Below are 20576 nucleotides of genomic sequence, written 5' to 3'. Positions count from 1 at the left end.
TAACACAGGCAAAAGTTTTTTCCCCATTTTGTAGAAATTTTGTCTTCCTATTAGCAAAAAGAGGTAACAAGCCCCTGTAGACCAAAGGGATGAGAGTCATAAGATGGGGATTTCCTCTTAATATTTTTTTATTTTGATGTTTGTTTGGAACTCTTGATGCAACCTTCTAGAGCAAGGTGCTCAGGACCTGCTCTGCCCAAGGAACTGATAAAGGAAAAAGCTCTATTTATTCTTTGTGATTTGATACACAGGTGGAAAACTTAAGACACAATAACAGAAGCTGGTCGTTAATAAATCCCGTCCTATTCTTTCAGCGCTTCCCAAAGCAGACGACATCTTCAGTTTTCTAGCTCTTGTAGCTTTTAACACTGCAACATCAACGATGCATATGTCCAGGGTCAGTTAAAAAGACTGTCAAATTCTTTCTCTTTTAGTTCATCCATTTTCACTGTTTCTTGGTCCCAAGTTTATCTGAATGATTACCTTTCAGCATTTTCTGCTGTTGCTCGTTGGGGTGCTCTTGATTGTCCCCATGTTTTGTAGGCTGGTTGGGAGAGGGAGCTTGGGAAGGGTGTGCCACTGGTGGGGAGGTTGTGAGTCTCTGGGATGCCTCCAGGGATGATCCCTTCCGTGGCTGCAGGAAGTCCTCCTGGAGCCATGCCTACTATGCCCGGTGGACATCTGTATGTGGCACCATTGAGCTCAGGATGAATTGCTTGCTGGTCTATTTTTGACCAAGGAGCTGATGTGACAAAGAATTCCTTGTTGACACAGTTTCTTTAGCTTTCTGGGATGCGACCTGTGTGTGATTGCTCGGCGGATCTCAGTGGCAGCTGCCTCTCTCATCTCGAGTGATGCTTGTTCACTATACCAGGCCCTGTGGGGGGTGCAGATGAGATTTGGTGCATCTTTCAAAGGACCCTGAGCAAAGCTAAAGGGCTCCGATTCATGCACATAGAGGGCTGCCCCTCCTATCCTGCCCTCCTTGAGGGCCTTCATCAAGGCCTTCTCGTCCACCAGGCCACCATGGGCTGCATTAATAAGGTATGCCCCTTGCCTCATCTGCTTTATAGTAAAGTCATTGATGAGGTGGTGGTTATGTTCGTTGAGATTGCAGTGCCAGGAGACACAGTCGCTCTGATATAGCAAGTCCTGCAGGGTGTAGACCCTCTGCACACCCAGGGACCGCTCCATCCCATCCTGCAAGTAGGGGTCATAAAATATGACGCTGAATCCAAAGGCCTTGGCTTGAACAGCAACCGCCTGCCCCGTGCCACCGAAGCCACGGATTCGTGCTGCTCCTGAGGCCACCTCGCGGATCTGTTCCACACTCTGTACCCGCGGTACAGCCACGTGTTGCGGTGGTACAGGTTGAGGATGTGGCAGATGGTGGAATCGGCCATATCTTCCCTGGCATCCTTGATGTCCACGTTGTCATAGCCACTGTGGATCCGCACAATCACCCGCAGGGCCTTGAACTTCTCCAGGTCTTCCCTGGTGAAGGTGATAATGTGGTTCATCATGGCCCACGGCCTCATTTAACACCTTTTTGTGGATCTCCTGAGTGGACTGTGCATTGCAGAAGGCCACAGTGGTCAGGTCCTTCTAGATGGGCATCTCCACGGTGCAGTCTCTGCCGTCCAGCAGTGCCCCCAAGGGGCGGGGGTGCAGGGGGCCCGGATACCACTATAAATCTGTCTGCAAATTCTACAGTTCACGCGACGGGCTGTCCGTCTTCTTAAGGGGATACAGCTTCATTGGCTCAAAACCATTTAAGGTGGTGAAACCCGTTTGCTTGCAATTGGTCAGGATCGCTCAGTCAATCAACGAACCTCCGCAAAAGTCCACTAGAGGTGCCAGGGACACCAAGACTACAGGTCTGGGGCATCGGAGGGCACGATCACTGGAGCAGGGATGGCCCCAGCAGGGTCGTGCCGGGTGCCTGGCTCTGGTGAGGCTCAGTCGTGGGTCCTGATTGGCTTTTGACATTGGCAGACATTGTGCCTTTACTTACCTAAGTATCTAAGATGTGCCTTTACTTATTTAAGTATCTAAGATGACTTAAATTTGGAATTTTTCGTTCAGGTAACTATAAGCTAATAGAAAAGTTGTAAGAATAGTACAGCAAGTCCTCATAAAATGTTTATTCATAAAACACTTTCATTGACTGTAGAGTAATTTTTTTTTTTTTTTCTGGTGCTGGGTATTGAACCCAGGGCTTTGTGAATGTGAGGCATGCACTCTACCAGCTGAGCTATATCCCCAGCCCCATTTATGGCTTTTATAGCAAAAGGACCCAATCCAGGCTTACATGTTGCATGTTGCTGTCACATCTCTTCAGTTGCCTTCCATCAAGAACTGTTCCTCAATCCTTCCCTGACCTTTGCAACCTGTAGGTATTTATTAGCTTGTAGAATTGAGGTTTTCTGATGTTTCCCTTATTAGATTCAGGCCATCATTGTCCCTGCAGTGATTCTGGGCCCTTCCTCTGTATTCCATCAGGTGGGACATGAGGTTGTTTCATCCTGTGACTGATGACATTCGCTTGGACCACTTGAGTGAGATGATATCCTCTAGATTCCTCCACTGTAAAGTGTTTCCTTTTTATATAATTGGTATGTATTTTGGGGAGATACTTCATTCAGCATTTGCCCACTAGTTTTAACTAGTTTTGTTAATGTTACTTGGATTATTATGACTGATAAATGATAATTTGCAAAATTCCATTTCTGTTTTCTACACATATTAGTTGTTATTTTACTGTTTGGAAAATCTTACTCTCTTTCTTTGCTCCTTTTCTCTCTTTCTTTGCTTCTTTTCTCTCTTTCTCTTCCAGTGTAGACTTTGGGTTTCTATTTTATGCAGTTGGCTATGTTCTCTTACTATTATTAAGAATTTTGATACTAAGTTACCCTAGATTTGGCCAGTGGGGTCCCCCTTCAGGCTGGCTTTGGTATCTATCTGACACAGGACAATCATTCTTTGTGTATTCCCTTAACTTCTGCCTAGTAAATTCTAGAATTTCTAAAACTAGCTCTGTAGTCCAGGGAGCCCTGGAAAGTCTTGGTGTTGTGCTAATTTCTATCAGAGTGACACTGTCCTCAGACCCTCTCAGTGCATAGGGCTAGTGGATCTGATCTTTCTCTTAATATATCTATTATACCCTCTAGGTTTTCTCCTTTCATATTCATGGCTTATTTTTCTTTCAGTGAGAAAGCTGACCTCTGTTTTTAATTTATATTTTTGTTTATTGGGATGGGCTGCTGTCTCACTAAAGGGCTACTTTGCCTTGCCCTCTGCCAGGTGTTTCTTCTTCCTGATAGGGGCCATTTAATGGCTTTTGGGACTATAGTATTAAGAAGAGAAACAAAGAAGGAAGAAAAGGGGCAATTAATTTTAAATGAGGACAACAGAGGCTATGTAGATTTAAAAAAAAATAGTGTAAGTGCATATTTGATAATTTTTCAGGGTAATACTATGACACTGAACTAATAATGTCATATATTATTAATAAAGTTAAAATCCAGAATACATTTATAGTTTTCATATATGTACCTTCAATTACTCTGTTCTTTAAAACCTAACATTCTTTCCTAATGGCAATAGTAATGTCTTTGGATTCCATATATACAGTTTATACTGCTTTTCAGTGTTCAAAGAGGAAAGGAATGAATACGTGGATTTCTTGATCTCATTTGGGTAACTACTAACGAATATGCTGTCCAATTTTTTGAAAAAAAAAAAGAGTGAGCACTTTTAATTTAAAAAACATGAGTAGATTAAAAATAAACTTGTTATGGAGAAAAGAATCTACCATCTCTCAATAGTTTGTGATCTTTGACAGAAGTTAAAGACAGAAATGTTCTGACATTCTTGTTTTGAAAGGTTGAGTTTAAAAATAAAAGTGACTTGACAAACAGAAACCCTAGATTAGACATTGGCCCACAGCATCACAAGATCAAACAAACTAAAAACAAATAATCCAAAAATGGTAGAGTACTGCAGGGTGAGAGGCAAACAATATTCTCCCAAGGGGAAAACAATGAGGAGGTGCTGCACATATCTGAGTAGTCATTTACGATTGGATAACACCCTGGGGAGGGGACTGGCATATTTGAATATCCTAATTAACAAAAGAGCCACAACTTGAGAAACTTGCTTCTTTGATTTTTCTCAGCTCTCATTCGTTCATTCCTGTGATCTTTCTAACACCTGGAAAACTACCACTTCTGACTTACAGGAGCATTTCATTTCCTCAGTTTTTTTCCATCACTACTTCTAAATCTTCAAAGTATGGTTCTTATTTTAAAAAGAAGCTGGGTTTTAACTACATAATGAGTTTCTCCAGCTATTTTCCAGGATCTCTGCTCCTGATTTTCCCCTCTGTCATGATAAAGACGTATCACAGACCTATAACTACTCTTGCTGGTGGGTATCAAGTCTCCTGAGTGAGAAAATTTATTCAGTCATTAAGCTGTTTTCAGAGTACCTACTATGTGCCATGCCCCCATGAGACAGCATGACCTCACAAAGTACACTTACATTCATGGAAAAGGTTAAAAACTATTATGATAACTGTATAGTGTCCCAGAATTCTTCTAGTAAGGTAAGCAGTTTTTTTTTTTTTTTTTAGTAGAAAAGGGAGAATCATAGAATCAGTGGAAAATCAAGAAAATCCAGCTCAGGAAATCAGCAGGAAACAAGGGTGGGGCTGTTCTGGATAAGGAATGGATTATACTGGCAGGACTGGTTAGGTAATGAGGCCACGAGTACAGTTCCTGTCCTCAACACATGTTTATAAGCATGCAGGGTGACTGGGAATCCCAGGTCATTTGGGAAACTCGTGGTTTTTAGCACTGAAAGTCCCGTGTCCCAGGAAACATTTTAGTCCTAGGCAAACTGAGATGGTTGGTCACCATTTTAGTAACATCTGACCCAATTATCCTTGGATAAGAACGAGATTTAAATGTCTCAATTAAAATATAGAAAAGTATATTCATAGTTACTATATAAAATGAAGATATGGGGCAGATTCTGGAAAAAAATTAGCAGTTTAGCAGAATTTAAGTTAATGCTTTTAACTCAATCAGCTTCTACAGCTAGGCTTATTGATTCATAATTTTATGTAGGTTGTGGCCACAGTTAAATTTATATAAAATTCCTTCACATGCTTTCTGATCCATTTCAAACTTCCTATTAACCATGTAATCTTTCTGAATAGTTCCAGTCTCCACTAGTGTCTTCTGCGTACTAAAACACTTTTATTTGTTAACTTAAAATATAGACACTGTCTTATTTGATGACCAGTGTTTATTCACAGGAACTTTCAGAATGTTCCATCTATATTATCTTATTTAATTCTCACAACTCTGATAGGTCCTCTCAGTATGTTTCCAATAAAGCCACTGAGTCAAACAGAACTTGCCCATGGTCACATATCTAGTAAGTAGCAGAACTAAAATTGAATGCTCATTGACTCAACTCCAGAACATGGGCTTTAAAAACTTCATCTCATTGTCTCCCAGTGGTTACTAACAATTTTTTAAATTGGTATTGTCTCTTAGAAAACAATATCCTTAAAGGAAGGAAATATCTCTGCAATAGGTGATATATTAAAGCTGCGGTTATCAAATCCAGGGATCTGTTTAAAGTATTGATGCCTATGCTTTCTTCTCAAAAATTCTTATTTAGCTGGTTTGATGTGTGTCCTGGCCATTTGATTAATTAAAAAAAAAATAGCTAGGTGTTCCTGTGTACAGCCAGAGCTGAAAAACTGTTGGCATGGTATATTGATCAATATCTTTCTATTCATGGGCTTGTGAACAATTGAGAATGAGGAGATGATTCGGGGGAAATTGAGGTAGATTTGAAGAATCAGACAAGTGTCTAGGAAAAACTTGTGAAACTTGATTTTGGTCTTCAAGGTAAATCAAGACTTGCAGACACATCAGGGCTTACATAAGATAAACAGGCAAACACAAGTCTATCAAGTTCCTCATCCAGATAGATCAACTCATAAATTTATTTTAAAAATACTTCCTTGAAATCATTGCCTACAATGTTGGTAGCAGGATGGGCTCTTGGAGGGCTGATAGACCTGCCCTATATTTGGGTTAGGTGGTGTTTTCACAACTCTGTACATCTGTTTAAATTCATAGAACCGTCCACCAAAAAGTTGATTTTGTAGTATAATAATTAAATAATAAAAAACATTAAAAAATATCAGTAAAATAAAATAAAATACTTCTTTAAAAAAAGAGTAACTTGAACATTTTGAACTCAAATTAATGCATATATTCATGTATATGATTGTCTTAAATTTTAAATTCCATCAAATAATATCACTTGATCTCATCAAGATTTTTCTGAAGAATGGTGATATTTAAAAAAAAATTTCATATTAACACCAGAACTGCATTTATCTCATCTCTTCCAAGTTTTTTTTGTCATCTACTGTTAAAATAAAAAAGGCACCAATTAAAAAATAAAAAATAAAAAGGCAGCAGTGAAACAAAACGGGCTCATTAGCAAACCACCATGTTACTCCCTTCAATCAAATATGTTTCTTAAATGAAACTGCGTTGTATCTGATAATAAGTGAGCACAGTGTGGAGCACTTCCTTTCTTTTGATTTCCAAATTCTGTTTTGAACTCTTCTCAGGTAGGAGAACAGAGACTTCTGACACAGAACAAGGAGGGTATTTCAAGTCTAGACATCTGGGAACTGGGAGAGAAATCAAAATTCCAGGCAGGTACACAAATGATATATAGGCACTAAAATATAATGCAAAATAAACAACCCAGAAGGGCAGTGACAATAACTTGGAGATTTGTATAACCTGTACCCTCTGTCCTAGGGCAGGAACATTTTTGGAATCCTGTTGAAACAGGACCTGATTCTCAGTTTAGCTAGTTTGATTGTCAGCTTGAATACTTGAGTGTTGTGGGCTCAGAGGCAGAAAAAGGAAAGTGATTTTTGACAGCATAATGGATGACCCCAAATCCTTTTTGATTGAATTATGTCATAGTTAAAGATAGGGCCATTATACTCTATTGAAACAATTAACCAACTTACACTAAATTATCTGCATGACTGTTGATGGATAACAGCTCTTAGCAGTTAAAAAAAAATAAAGCACATTGAATTTTTGGAATGTTTTTCTTCTGGATTTGAAATGACTACATTGAAATCTGAGTTGAAAATACTTTCTAGCAAAGGACTATATATATCATTTTATAGGAAAAACATGAACTCAGTATAAAAGCAGATGTGGTACTTCAGAATAGCACCAACAGTGTAATATAGTTGTTAAATTGGCCCCAAACACCAGCACATATATTTTTTTTAAAAAAAGGGTGACAGGGAAAACATATCTCTTGAGAGTGTAAGCTAGACCATCTGTCAAATGGAGAATTGAAACCATATTTCCATTAGTGGTGGTCATTGATCACTTGGTGAAGATTTCTGTAGACAAATTGCATAGACTATGTTGTCTTCCACTATCTTATCTTACATGTACAGGCCTCAGACATTCTTCAAAGAAAGGCAATTTGGAGCTCAGAATTTGAGCAAGATTGTTAAAAATGTGATTCCAGGAAGGGAGCTCTATGGGCATCAGTTGGAGAAAATGTCAGTGTATCAAATCGATAGAGACTGTAAGTTAGATCTGGGAACCACTAAATCGGCAATCATACTTTTTAAGGCCAAATCCAGAAGGAGTTCCAATTAAAAAAAAATTATTTATTTGGCAGTTAAGGAGAAAAGAAAAAAAATACCTATAAATGAATTAGCTGGAAAATCAATGAAGAAAGATCTGCTTTCATTTAGACATTTCACACATGTTCTTCACTTGCCTATTACATATTACCAATTATCCTCACTGAGAGTGGAAACATGTAGGTTCTTTTGGGGGTGTTCAGCTTAAATGATTTATATGAATCCAAGTCTATATATAGAAAAGTAATCGGGGCCATGTGTATTGAATAATGTGTGATCTCAAGGCGAGGAGCAGGATGAGGCCAGGAGATGGAAAGAGAGGATTTCAGCCTCTGTCTGGGTCTACTGGCTGAGTGCCCTCTTCCACTGACTACCTCTCTGGTCTGGTGACTAACAGGGTTTTAAATTGCACCTAAATGTTTTAAATCTTTGCATATTAAGACAAGTCTTGGTGATAAGTGTTTCCTGATTGACTCTCAGAGATCAGTCTTGCTCTTATATGTTCATTATGGCTCTATGCCTTAGTAAATCACAGTGATATATATATATATATATATATATATATATATATATATATATATATGTATATATGTATATGTATATATGTATATATGTATATATGTATATGTATATATGTATATATATGTATATATATAATATGATATAATATGATATATAAAAATATGATATATATAAAATATTATATAATATAATATGATATAAATATAATCAGATACAATGAGAATTTAGAAGTACTTGCTTGATCATAACTTGGACCTGCAGTGTCACTGTAGGAGGTGCAAAATTATTCAAAATAAAATATTTTAACTTACGGGATTAATTCACATCTTGTAACAGGAACGGCTTCCTATTCCATTCTACATAATTTTTAAGTCTGTGTATATATGAATAATTTGAGTTTTTAAAATGTTTATACTTTTCAACATGAAAATTCAGACGATCAAACTGTCAGTATTCTTGTCACTTGCATTTTAATTAATTATTAGGTAGGTTTCTTTTCTTATTTGGGTATTTGTAGTTTTGGGCATTCATAAACCTTTAAAAATATTTTAAAATGATTCCAACACATAGTATCTTTCCTACATCTATCTCAGTACAAACTTTAATAACTGTGAAAATGTTTTTTGACTGATAACTTGCATTGTTTCAAGGTTTTTATAGTTAGCTATAGATCTTAGAGATAAACTGGAGTAGTTTTAAAGTTTTATTCTAAGATTGCCTTTCTGTAAATAATATCAGAAATGGTTAATTCTCCTTTGAACACATAATTTCTTTGCATCTTATTACAAATAATCCATTTTAAATTATCTTTAAGACTCTCTTTTAGCTCATGAACTTCTATTCCTGAACTCCTACTCCTGGATTTTAGATAAAAATCTTATTTCCTAAGACATCTTTCTAACATACAATAATGCCAGACTATCATGTTTAATGTCTATTTAAAGCTCAAGGATGCATTTTAACATGGAAATGGACTTTTAGTCCTAGCTGGGAATGACTTCCCCACAGTTTTAATCAAATCTCACTCAAAGAATAACAACTCCCTGATGATTAGTTCACAGAGTTGAGTGGGAGTCCATCTGTACAGAATGTAACATGAATTTCATTTACATTTTCGTTTAGCCACGTCAGCTCTACAGTGTAATTCTAAAAGAGCCAAGGACTTTAAAGTTTTCAAAATTAACCCAACTGAAGAAAGTCATTCATGTCGATGTTTAAAAACAAAATCCTTTCACATATAGTTTAGAGCTTTGCTAAACATCATGACAGGTAAAGAGAGTGAACTCAGGAAGGACAGCCAAGCATTATTGTTATCATTTCTGTTATAAAAATGCCAAATCTGAACCTGTATTCACGTAGGTAGTCTACCCCAGTAGCATTGCACCAAATGAACAAAGTCAAGACAGTATGGCATCTCTCAGGAGAACTCCTTTTCCCTACTCAGGCAAATGTATCATATTTTGAAAAGCTAGATCCCGAGGACAGACTAAAGCAATAAAACGAGACTAGGAAGAGCTTTTTCTCATGCTGTTATTAACATCCATCAAAACCCCAGAGTCTTTCTAAATACTACTTTCAAACTGACTCTTTCCCATCAAATGAAATTACTTATGACTTCATTCACAAAAATAGGTTTTTGGTTTCCCGTCAATAAGTGGCAACATGTTTTTGCCAATCCAACCAACAAGTCAGTCTATTTTACATCTGCTATAAAGTGCAGCTTCAGTCAGCAACATCACTTATAGGTATAAGGCAGAAGAAGAAATCTTAAAGTAGACAGGGGCTAAATATATTTAATCCACCGTGTATATTTTGCCATCCCAGTGGAATCAGATGTAAGTATTTCTCTCACTAAGCCTTCCTTCACTGTTTAGAAAGGAGCTATGAAGTATGTTTATTATGAACTTTTGAACTGTCTGAACTTATTCAATCCACTGAAATATTGCCTGGAAAATACTTTTTTTTTTTTTTTGTTCCAACAAGTGACATGACAGCTAAAGCTGTTGTGCTCTGTATCATTCAGCTGGAAGGTATTAGTCTGAGAATTACATTTACTAACATTACCCTGAGTTCTCTGAAAATGGGCAAGTTGCACGGTGAATAATTAATATTGGCAGAGTCATTATAAACCTCAGCAGATAGACTCCACCATACTCTACTGGAGTACATCCCAAGCACAAAGCGGCTTTGATTTAATTCATTGTCCATTCCAGATTTGTTTTTCTTTTACTATCCTGCCCTCTATGCAAGACATCATATAAATAAAATTACTGTTTCTGGCTTGAATCATCACTAGACTTGAGTTAGTGGTTGCGTGAAAGACTGATTTAAACAACAGGCAGCGCCCCTGCCTTATGCAGAAGGCAGGAAGGAGCCCAGTCCTCGACCATCCTTGGCAGTAATGCTATGTCCAATTAGAATGAATCATGCTCACGTTATATGTAAAATATATCATACTAAGGTAAACCAAGAATTTGTTCTCATAGATTTCAGTATGAAAGCAAGCTTCAAAGGTCATTAGCCTGTCTTCTGGCTTTCTGAGGACTACAATTAAAAAGTCTTTGAGAATTATCTGCCAAGTCCTTAAAATTATTCAGACAAGTAGGCACCACGGTCTCCTTCTGCAAGTCATTACCAGGGTTGCCAGCCTTTATAGTTAGTAAGATCTGCTTGCTATTTAACCCAGCCATGAAAATAGTTTCTGGCCCAAGTACAGTGCTCCCAGAAAAAGATAGGCAGTGGATCTAATTTTAAAAAATGGTATGGGAATAAAACAATTTAATTTTTTTTCTCTCTCTCTAGTTTCCAGAACTTTTCCTTTTGGTTTTCTTGCTGATCAGCCTTTTTGAAAAGCCTCAACTTATTAAAGTGGTGAGACAGATTCTTATTACAGTATGGTACTTTGGCCCCAACTAATGGGCCAAGTCAAAATACATTCTCTGAAGAAGAACACACAGCAAAGAGCCAGAAGCCTGTAACTTTGACCCTCCAGTATCAGCAAAATAGCATTAACATTTACTGAGCTTACTCTATAATGGGCATGGATTTAAGAACCTACATTACGTAAAATTCTCATAGTATCCTTATGAGATAATTCTTCTACCTTAACAAGTGAGAGCATGAGATTCAAAGGAGGTCAATAGCTTTAAAAATATATTTTCTTGTTCTTTTTAGATTTACATGTCAGTAGAGGGTATTTTGACATATTAAACATATATGGAGTACATATTATTTCATTAGGATCCCAGTCTCGTGATTGTAGATGATGTGGAGTATCGCTGGTCATGTCTTCATATGGGCACATAGGAAAGTTATGTCCGATTGATTCTACTGTCTTTCCTATACCCATCCCCTCTCCTTTCCCTTCATCACTTTTTGTCTAATCAATGAACTTCTATTCTTCACTCCCTTACCCTTGTTGTGCCTTAGCATCGACATATCAGAAAGAATATTTGACCTTTGGTTTTGGGATTGGCTTATTTCACTTAGCGTAATAGTTTCCTGATTCACCCATTTACAGGCAAAAGTCATGAAGTCATTCTTTTTTATGGCTGAGTAATATTCCATTGTGTATATATACCACATTTTCTTTATCCATTCATCTGTTGAAGGGTACTTAGGTTGGTTCATAGCCTATCAATTATGAACTGAGCTGCTATAAACATGATGGGGCTGTGTTACTGTCATATGCTGATTTTAACTCATTTGTTTATATACTGAGAAGTGGGATAACTGGATCAAATGGTGGTTCAATTCCAAGTGTTTTGAGCAATCTCAATACTGTTTCCACAGTGGTTGCACCAGTTTGCAGTCCCACCAGAAATGTATGAGTGAACCTTTTCCCCCATGTCCTTGCCAAAATTTATTGTTACTTGTATTCTTGATAATTGCCATTCTGACTGGAGTGAGACGGAATCTCAGTGTAGTTTTAATTTGAATTTCTCTAATTGCTAGGGATGTTGAACATTTTTTAATATATTTCTTGACCATTTGTATTTCTTCTTCTTGTGAAGTGCCTGTTCAGTTCCTTTGCCTATTAATTGATTGGGTTATTTGGGTTTTTGGTGTTAAGTTTTTGAGTTTCTTGTATATACTGGAGATTAGTGCTCTATCTGAGGTGCAAGTGGCAAAGATTTTTCCTGTTCTGTAGGCTCTCTCTTTACATTCTTGATTGTATCGTTGCTATGAAGAAGATTTTTAGTTTGATACCATTAAATTTATTGATTCTTGATTTTACTTCTTTAGCTTTAGGAGAAGTGTTGAGGAATTCAGATCCTAAACTGACATGATGGAAATTTGGGCCAACATTTTCTTCTAAGTAGGTACAGGGTATCTGGTCTAATGCATAGGTCCATGATCCACTCTTAATTGAGTGGTCAGTAGTTTTCTTTAGTCACCTACTAGAAAATGGCAGACTTGGTGTCTGAACTTGGGCGTTTTGATGACAAAGTATATTTAACTCCAACAAAGTAAATGCCATTTGATAATTAAATATTTACATATTTCTAGGCTTTGGGGGCAAAAAACAACATTAAAAGTATAGAATTGAGAGGAATTTTTGGAGGAAAATTTGACATTAAGTATTATGAGAGGTCTTTTGATAAGGTGAGAAACTACTTGTCATGTAGTCATAAGAGAATCCGAAGAAACATTTGTGGCACACTGTTACTTGCCATTCACTTTAAAAATTATCATGATCCTGAACTACAAAGTCGATAGAAATGGGCTATTTGAAGGTAAAATTCTAATGTCTTACAGGAACATTCCAATAGGCAGTAACTCATTTTTAAATTTAATATTTCCTCTACTCTCTAATTCCGTTTGTGGAGTAACATCTTTGTAACATCTACAAGCATTTTTCATTTACTTATTTGTTTCTCAAATCAGCAACCCTTTTCCTGATTTCCACAAAACATAATTTTGGACTTTCTCCATTATCCTAAAATCCCTGACTTCCATCTTCCCTTTCAGTTTCAGCAGATTGCTATATATACTATTTTAACAAGAACAAAATGTTATAAAATAGAAACTTTCCCCACCAATAAACCAACTAACATTCTCATCTTCTCTGATTTCAATTCTTACTATTCAAGACTAATCCTTCCACTTGTTTTCCTACGTACCATGTTCTATGGATCTCTCCTTCTCTTTTCTCTCTTGTATTTAATTTCCCTATGCACCAATCTGTAAACAGGACTATTTCTGTTATTATAGGACTAAGTAAGTAAGCTAAGCAAAATGTCATTATTATTTGACCTATTGTCTGCCTTCTGTTAACTTCCCCTTTCTCTATTATCCTTGGCATGCAGTTTTCTTGAAATAGTTGTCTATTTAGCTTGTTAATCTCCTCCTATATTTCTTCTCTAACCCTATCTGACTTCTTCTACTCCCTAGGATTCCATTACTATTTCTCCTGTCCAAAGTTCTCCTTTTTAGAAAACACAGTGTCTGCGGCTCAGAGGTTTCTCAGCACCACTTACCCCTGTTGAGAGATCCTTCCTGAAATACTCTCTCCTAGATTCTATAATACCTCATTAGCTTGTTTTCCTCTTACTTCTTTGTTCTTACCCAGTTGTCTTACAACTTCTTCTTCTACTTGATCATGTAATTTTTATAATCTATTCTTTTCTTTCTTGAGGGAGAATTCCCCTTCAAATTATGTCCAACTCCATGACTTTAATTCCTAACTACTGAATGTGCTACTGATTCAAATAAATAATTCGAACATATACCACATGTGGCTAGTCTGTCTGATTTTTCAAGTTTAATTGACAAAAATATGAACTGATTGTTTTCTTCTGTAATTCACATTTTTTCCTTCCTTCCTTCCTTCCTCTTTCTTTCTTTCCTCCCTTCCCCTCCCCTCCTTTACCCTCCCCTCTTCTCCCTCTCTCCCTCCCTTTCTTCACCTTAGCAAATGGTAAATCATTTACCCAATTGCACTACCAAAAGAAAGGTATGTTCTTGATTTCTTCCTTCTCAACCCTCACATCCATTCACTATCTCTCTGGATGTTCAGTCTACTGCAAGTCTCTACTGCAGTAGGCTTTTTTCCCACTGCTATTATCCAGGTTCAGGCTATCTCCATCTCTCACCTGATTATTGCAATAGTACCCTAGTTTGTTCTCAACTTTAAATGTTTGTCCTGCCCCATTTTGTTGATTATATCTTTCCAAAAGGAAATCATGTCACACTTCTGTTTAACTTTCTTCTGTGGCAACCCAGGGTTCTCATGCTGAAATTCAAAATTATTAACAGATATTACAATCCACTTCATGACCAAGCCCTTGTACTCTTCTCCAGTCTTACCTTTTACCCAAATGAACTACTTTGAATTTGTTGAATCCTTGTTATTTCTGTGAATCCTGGGCTATTGTGTCTACCCATTGTTTTCTTGATTTTGAACACTCATTTCTCCAGTCTTCCTTGGTTTTCCTTTACAAATACTTCAGTTTAGCTTTTCCTTGTGAAACCTTCCCTTAGTACATCCTGGTTAAAAATTGTTGCTACGATTTTTCAATAGCATCTAGATCTCTCTTCATAGAAGATGTCTTTTCTTTTTCCTTTTTAAAAAATATGTCATTTAAAATTATGAACTTATTGAAGGCAGGAGATTTGTCCAGGTTTCTTGGTTATAAATTCAGGTTTTAGTGTAGTTTCAGACAATCTGAACGTCAATTATTTCTTGAATACATAACTAAATGATAAGAACAAATTCATCTTTGGGAAATAATATTTATTACAGGAGTTAAATATTTATCATTCTATATTGTATTTAAAATTTAACTTATTGAAAATTCACAATATGATATGTGGGTTTTCATTTAGTCTTTTGAGACTTTATATTATGTCCCATCTCAATTCATATGATCTCATGGTTCTAAAGTTTATATCTTACCAACGTTGGGATGGAAAATTTCAGAAATTATTTTATTTTGGATATTTGGGCTATCTTCAAAATGTGCCCTCGCCTCTGGGAGAAAATTAAATTTTTGCTGGACTGCCATATGTTTACTTTTTATCTTTCTCAGGGGAAGGAGAAGGAGACAGATGACCTGGTATAATCATTGTCTCAAATGGCCTTTTGGATGAACAGATTAATACTATTTGCTAGGAGCAGAGACCTTATCTCTGACATGCCTGCTCCTATGATTTTGATGGCAAGATGTTAGTACCCAGAGGAAGTAGAACCTGCTATGTAGAAGGCATAGCTCACTGGAGAATGTCATGTAAATCATGTACCTCTCTGGGTACTAACCATCCTAGAATTGAACCATCCTAGAATTGAAACACCCTTAGCTTTGTGAAGGACTTTAGAGTGTCATGTAGAGACTTTATCTTTTCTGAGTCAAAAGGACACCTCACACATAAGAAGGAAGTAGCTGAGGAATGGTGTTGAACACTGTGGGCTTCTGAACACTTTGATATTTTGTTTAAGATCTTTGATTCTTGTAAGTCTGGCTTGACAATCTGATCCTTTGGTGTTACCTTGGACTGAATATTTTCTTGGACTAATTTAACATTTTTGTTAATATTCATAATATAGTAAATGACTTACACCAAGATAACTGGATTCATGCTCTGCCCCCTAACTTTCTTAAGCAGAGCACCTCAAACCAGTTTCTGTCTCATTTGATCATAAAATACTTGAAAGACAATTCTAGCTTAGGCTTACAGCGCATTAGTAACTCTAACAGTGTGTGCATCTTAAGCAGATTTAAATTTTAATAATTTATTTCAAAAAGCATATACAATCTTTCAGAGAATAATGATATGAACAATAATGGGTATTTGCTTAACTTTGTATTACATGCTGATAATTTCATTAGCTCGTTTAATCACATATCTGTAAATAAATACTGGGATCACATGTCATATTTGGCCTCATATTGTAAAAGAACGAAGCGTCCATTTATTACTAATGGACTATTGGTATATCAGCTATTGTAAGAGTTCCTGGAAATATGGTTATTCTATCTACCTTGTAAGTGGAACAGTTGATATTTACTGTCGTAAGGCTGAAGTGTGAATGGAGGAAAGGGTGGAAGGGGGGAGCAGGAGTAAGTTATGAGAACAGGATGTATTGCCATGTTTGTGGTAAAGGCAGATTGAGCACAATGAGTCTCAGAAGATAGCATATAAATCAGGATATTCTGACATAATAATATAGGAAAGGTCTTTTAATGGAACTGATTTCATAGTCTTGATGAGTCATAAAAAGTCTATTTGAAAAACTGCAATAATAATTAGACATCTGCCAAGTTTTCAGTGTTGACATTTGCTGGAGGACTGTGAACTTTCCAGAAATACTTTTATTTTTCAAAGACATTTCTCAGCTAATTACAAAAGTAGGTTTTTTTTTTTTAAATCAGTGTATCATAAGTGAACCCTTTAAGTAAAAAAATATGAAGGGAAAACATGACACAGTTTCTTATTGAAATTTCTGCTAAGTTAAAGAAACCAGGAGGGTTTCAACTCCACTGACATGCAAGTAGTAATTTTAAAATAGCTAACTTGCTGTAAGTACTTTAATCTTTCTTTTGATAGTCTCTCTAAAATTTTACTTTGTAAAAATTTAAATGGAATTTGAATTTCACAGAAATAGCTTCTAAGAAATTAGCAAAAACATATTTTCTAAGAAACATTTGCTCAATTCAACACAATACAGATAATTATATGCTAAATGCATTAGGTTTGGAGAAGTGTGAAAATTTTGTTTTCCCCATCCCATCAGCAGAATTTATTCATTCATTGCTTTTTTAAAATTAAAAAAAATTAGACTTTTCTGAAATATACTGTAGGAATGATTTCATGAATTAGAATCCTGTGAAGGATATTTTTTTCCCTCTGCCCACTCATGAGCAATTACCACTTTATTTTAGCTGCATGTTTTGATTTGTTTTTATGTGTGTATGCAACATATTTGAAGATGGGAAAAAAAACATGGCTTTATGGTAGTACAAGAAAATTTTGTGAATTTAAGAGCATTTATTTATTTCTAAACAAAATGCTGGAGAAGTAAGTGTGCAAAGCTAGTGCGATGTAGTTTATAAGTAGATCCTGAAATCCTCTCTGCATAGTAGAGCTGTTTAGTCCTCACTCTCTCTTATACCCTTTGGTCATCTAATCCTCTCAGAATGAGGTACAGGAAGGTAACTAAAATAAGAGAAGGGGACCAGAGGACAGCCAAAAGGAATTGATCCAACTTCTACCTATGGCACATAGTGTATCCTCAGTGCCAGCTGATGGTGGCTGTGTGAGAGAGCAACCCCAATGGGGAAGAGTTGTTCTTTCAAGGGCATTTGTTGCTCATTACTAGTACACAGATTGTCTCCATTTTAAATGTTGGCTGGCAAATTACGAATGTAGCTTTTTTAGTGGCCTAAGAGTGGCAAGTGTACCATATCTAATATAGGGACTATATATTCAATGTGATGCAGAAAATGAATTAGTTTACCTTCTTGAAATAATATGTTTGCTGAATTTTATTTAATGTTATACATTTAGTTTCCATTGATAATTGCTATATAAACAATACTATGAAGAATATATTTGAATAGGCTATAAAACTCATCAGAAGACAAGATGTAGTGGGTATTAAATATCACTTTCATAAGGATTCATGAGACCAATTCATTCTAGATTTTAATGCCAGTAAAATATGTGCTCAAGGTAATGAGCATTATGTATTAAAAATTTCCTTTAAGGGCGAGAAAATTAAAAAGTAAGTACACTTAAAATTCATCTTCAGTTACTGAGAATATGAGTTCAAGAAAGTGATAATTTGCACTTTTCTCCATTTACAAGATTCAGGATTTTGAATTTATAATTTTCTTGATAGCTTATATGTGCATCTGTGTGTGTGAGTCTGTGTATGTGTATGTATATATTTTCATGTGCCTGTGGTTTTAAAGTGCTTCAAATCATTCTTTGGAAGATGGGACACAGTTTGAAGTAGAAATAAAAAAATATTTTGTTAGATTGTGTGAAAATATAGATAATTTATCAAAATCTTAAAATATCTGATTTAGAACCATAATTGTAATAAAGTTGGGAATTGGCCAACATTTTAAAAATATTCTTCCTATTTTAGTCAGGTCAGCATATATTGTTTAGAGAAATTGTATTGATTGTTATTGTTATATTGGGTAATTTTAGACAGATAAAATATATTTTCCCAAAGAAATTTTGAAATTTTTAGATTGCATTTTTGTTAAAATTAGTATTTTCCATTTAGTGAATTTTACCAGGTAAAATTTCTTTTTCACCCAGTTCAGATAGATCACATTTTGGGGAGGGAAGTAATTTGCATATGATTCTAGATAGGCTTACACTTTGTATTTGATAATGACTTCAACATACTTTTAATCTTTGTATCCTTTGTAACCTAAAGTCAATAACAGCCATATTGCATGTTTTCTATAAAGGGTTTTATACTGTATTTAATAATTTTGAAAATACAATGACAGAAAAATATAGTGTGCCTTACCATATACTTTTGAGCTAAACCCACCCTGATTTTATGGATAAATTTGGTTTCAGGTTAGAAACAGATTTTTTCTGGTTATTTAGTAGTTCACTTTTTTTGGTAGATGTTTTATAATAAATGGGATTAGATAAATAAATATTGTATTAGTTTCTCATATTTAATATAACCATTATAGGTTAGTTACTGAAATGTTCATGATGTCCAGTGAGAATAATCTAAATTTGTTTTGTTTTCCACATTGTTTTATTGTTACACTATAATTGTACATACTGATGGGATTTGCTGTTACATATTCATACGTACAAACAATATACAATATAACAATATAATTTGGCCAATATCACTGTCCCCTATTCCCCCCCTCCAAATTTGTTTTGAATAATACTAAGAAATTACAAATTTCCAAATTCATTTTCAAAGGTATACATTTAAAATGCTTTTTATTTATGTTCCTTAGTTTTGTAAATGCTTCTGCTAAGATCACACTGAAAATGACTTTTCATTAACTACAGAAGGGACATATTTTCTTTCAATGATTTTGATAAAATGCCTTTCCTAGCAGTGCTAACATAATATAGTAAAATAGGGCTTTTTTTGGGTTAGAAGAAGCTTTATATTCTTTATCTAAGGCTTTTATTCCTGTCCTGAGTGAATAATGAATTAAAAGATAGATTTGCCACTATTCTCCGCACTCCATTCCTAATCTTCACAGTGGAAAAGTATGTATTTGGGAAAAAAAGCTCAATAATCTTAAGTTTATGTTGCATTTCAGAAGGTTAATGTCATGTATATTTCTAGATTTCCAGATGGCTACAAATTTGAGTATTCCTAGGGAATTGGTGGCGTGCATAGAAATGAATTTATCCCAAATGCTATTGGTAATTTATATCAGTTAAGATCCTCATAGAATATGTTACATTTGCTATTTATTCTGTTTGCCTTACTTCTAAACCCTGTATTCACCTTCACATATCATGTGAAGAAAAGTGTGAATTGTCCTCTGTTCAATCCATGTTGCTCTACCAAGTTCCATCCAGGCTTCTGATGTATAGCAAGCAAACATAATTGTATGCAGACTAATAGCTAGTGAATAATTGCCTTTTCTCTTCAGCCAGTTTATAGAGTACATTGCAATGATAAGATATGCCAATTTGTGAGAACACACTAACACATTGCATGGTGAAGGGAACTAAATGCATATATTCATCATTAGTGTCTGGGGATTGATTATTTGCCAGTTGAATTGAAGTAAGAGATGGCTAATGAGTTTTAAATTTATTGTTTATTTGATTTTGTACTCCAGGTCTACTATTTACAAATATGTTTACAAAATGTTCACATTTCCCCTTGGTATAGTAAAGGAATCAGATTTCTCTTTGAAGATTTAAAATAAAATTTATTACGGATACAAGTATACAGTTTGATGTTATGAGTTATATAATAGAATGATTGGTGTAGTGGAAGAGGTCAATATATCCATCATCTCATAGTTATATATTTTCCGATCCTGTGGCAAGAACAATAATCTACTCATTTAGCAAAAGTCCTCAAAACAGTATACTGTTATTAACTATATTCTTCATGTTGTTTCATTAGAACTTTCAACTTGTTCATTCTATAGATTTGCTCATTCTTTTCCTTTGATCTACATCTACTTCCTCTCTGCAACTCTGACCCTAAGAACCACTGCTCTATTCTTTCTCCACTTTTGAGTTGCACATAGTGACATAGGGAGGGAAGGTGAAGAGAACTATGGATGTTGCCTCCTCTGGGAAATCTTCCTTGCATCAGGTCCTAGAACTCCTTCAATACCCTGCTGTGCATTCTCACTAGAGTCCCACCGTTGTT

The 20576-nt window shown here is 35.6% G+C and overlaps 1 pseudogene; it reads right to left on the bottom strand.

Moving 5' to 3' along the window:
- Positions 1-432: 432 nt before the first annotated feature.
- Positions 433-1538, bottom strand: LOC124075731 (C-terminal-binding protein 2-like; annotated as a pseudogene).
- Between the last annotated feature and the right edge of the window lie 19038 nt (positions 1539-20576).

Source organism: Marmota monax, unplaced genomic scaffold (genome assembly GCF_021218885.2).
Source record: "Marmota monax isolate L192 unplaced genomic scaffold, Marmota_monax_Labrador192_F-V1.1 WCK01_AAM20220418_F8-fsc00036, whole genome shotgun sequence".
In the NCBI taxonomy this organism is placed as follows: Eukaryota; Metazoa; Chordata; class Mammalia; order Rodentia; family Sciuridae; genus Marmota; species Marmota monax.
Note: the sequence above shows the minus strand (reverse complement) of the source record. Positions and strands in the feature narration are given on the sequence as shown.